Below are 2,758 nucleotides of genomic sequence, written 5' to 3'. Positions count from 1 at the left end.
CCCACGGGGGGGAAACGGGGGGGGGGGGGGGGGGGGGGGGATGTCAGGTGCCCCCTTGCCCTCTGCCCACCCCTTTTTCCTCCTGTAGCCTTCCTTCCCCACTTACTATCACACCCTGATGATCATGCTCTGTCCCTCCCCCAAGCCCATTGTGGAAATAAGCTGTAGGTGATAGTAAGGGGGGCAAGGGGGAAGGGACAAACAGAAGGCCAGAAACTGCCAAGGGGAACAGGAGACTCCTGTGGGCCTGACTCTGGCTCCAACCCTGGCTGCTGCAAATTTCAGAACAGATAGTCCATAAACACACTTCTGAGCACTACTTTTGTACCTATTGGGTGCATCTACAGGCAGGGCTGGCCCACAATTTTTTGAGGCCCCCTGCAAGATATAGTTTTGGGGCCCCCTGATCCATTGAAAAATCAAAATTGTGGTTAATTTTAGTTTAAACTCACTGAAATAAAATAGTCGGGGCCAGCCTGCGCGCACATAGGCTGTGCTGCAGGGGACATGGGGTGGGGGCAGCACGTGCTGGGGATGCATGGCCCCTTAACTGTGGGGCTGCCTGTGGCCGCAGGTTCTGCAGGATAGGATGGGCCATCCCAGTCTACATGTGCAATTATGGGCTCATAAATACACTGTGGAGCTTATTGCTTCAGACTGAATTGCTGTTAAGCACATTGTTTGAATGTGTGCCCAGAAGCAATAAACTGCAGAGCTATAAGCTCTACACTTTATTCATGTCCTGCATATTGAGCCCCCCAAGGCAGAGCAACCCCAGCTGGCAGGGGCCGGGGAGGAAATCAGCCTACCAGTCCAGAGCAGCTCCTCTGGGCTCAACATGATTTGGAGAGGCTGCCTGGGGCATGAGGGTGCTTCAGTGTGGGACTAGCTGGCAGGCAGCCCCAGCACTGAAGCACCCTCATGCCCCAGCCAGCCAGGCAGCATCTGCATGTGCACTGCTGCAAAGTAAATTAGTTTACTCCAGCCTAACATGGGCACATGTGTAAATGCCAAGACATTTACTGCACAGCTAATTAGTCAACTGCACAGTAAACGTCTCGTGTAGATGTGCCCATTCATACATAGAACAAACTGTTCATAATATTAGTCCAGCTAAAAGGATTATGACTTATATAACTCATTGAGCTGGGCCCCGGGTCAACAGTATTTCAAGTCATCATGACCCCACAACCTAGCATTGCTCACTATGTGTGTGTACTCCAGATACCCCTGCAAAGGATCCAGATACTAATTAGCCTCCCACTTGTGACTGGAACCAGGTGTTCTTATCACAAGTCCTGGGACCCTCCAAAGATGTATATGCAGATGATGTGTAGGGCTGCCTGTTCTGTCTCCATCCCATAGAGAGGGTGGGGCCACACTTATCACATGCAACAGGCTGAGAAAGGGGGCAACAGAGCATCTCACATGCATAGGACTTTCGTGATGTTTGCCAAGCATTAAAGGGCTGATGAAGAAACAGGAGTAATTGGAAATGGGCAAGAAAGACAATGATCAGCAGGGATCCAGTCCACAAATTTCCCCTGTACCCAAGTAAAACGTGGATTTCTCATTTGAATGGAGAAACCTATGGAATTTGCACTTTTGCAAAGATCTTTCTTCAGGCTGGCAGAGTTCCAGCTTGCAAGGGGCTGCGGGGAGTGGGAGGAGGGCAGTCAGGCAGGGGGTGTCGTGTGCATGTACATGCACATGGCCGCCAGGCAATCTAGAAAGCAGCTCCCACAGGTAAGCCAGAGAGGGTAGAGGGGAAGGAGGAACTGAGGCCCCCATAGGGAGGGAGGGAGTTGGGCAGGGTTGGGGCTGTAGCTAGGCTGCTGCCTATCCAGAGCGTGCATGGGATTTGGGGACTAGGGCTGGAATGCACAGCTACAGGACCCAGTGGGGAGTGGGACAGGACCATGGGCAGTTCCTTTGGGGGCAGGGGGTAGGGCTGGCTCCCCGTTGCTGCGCACAGTCCTGGGGGACAGGAGGAGCATGTGCCTCCCAGATCTGTGCGCAGGGTGGGGGTGGGCATGGGCTGCTTCCTGTGGGCTGAGGCTCCCCACCCTGTAGCCCTCCCCCAGGGCCTCCAAAGCCCAGTGGTTGTGACCCAGCACTGCAGAGCAAAGCAGGACTACATGGGGAAGCTCATTGCCACTGCAAGATCCACGTTGCCCTGGTGATGCACACCTTGCCCACTCTGCAGCAGCGAGGAGCAAAACCCTGCGCTACTGTGGGGTGGGAAGGGAACTCCTCACTAGGGCAGCATGAAGCTCACAGCAGCTATTAGCTTCCCCACACAGCACCCTCTGGGCTGCAGAGGCCCTGGAGGTGGGCAGCAGGGTGGGAAGTACAAGCCTACAGCGAGCAACATGCACCCAACCTGTGTGCAAAAAAGGTTCCCAGGGGCATTTTTGGCATCAGGGAGGGTGCCAGAGCTTGCTCATTCTTGGCCAGGGAAACAACTGCCCATTTTCCTTAAGGGCCACACACAAACACACAAAAAAGGCTCCCATCAGTGTGTTTGCCCAATATGGGTGATGCGTTTTATAGGCATGCTCAGCATGGGCTGCATTCAGCCAACTATTAGTTTCCATGAATGAGCACAAAGTGCTTCTAGAAGCAGTTTAAGGATAGCCAATATATTTAACTGGGAGAGGGAAGGGGCTGTTGGTATGGAAATATAAGATGTTGGAGTGTTTTTTCCCCAGCTGATTGGGTGGAGAGGGGGCACTTCATCTTATATTTGAGTAAATAT

Source organism: Alligator sinensis, unplaced genomic scaffold, assembly GCF_000455745.1.
Source record: "Alligator sinensis unplaced genomic scaffold, ASM45574v1 scaffold1175_1, whole genome shotgun sequence".
NCBI lineage: Eukaryota > Metazoa > Chordata > Crocodylia > Alligatoridae > Alligator > Alligator sinensis.
Note: the sequence above shows the minus strand (reverse complement) of the source record.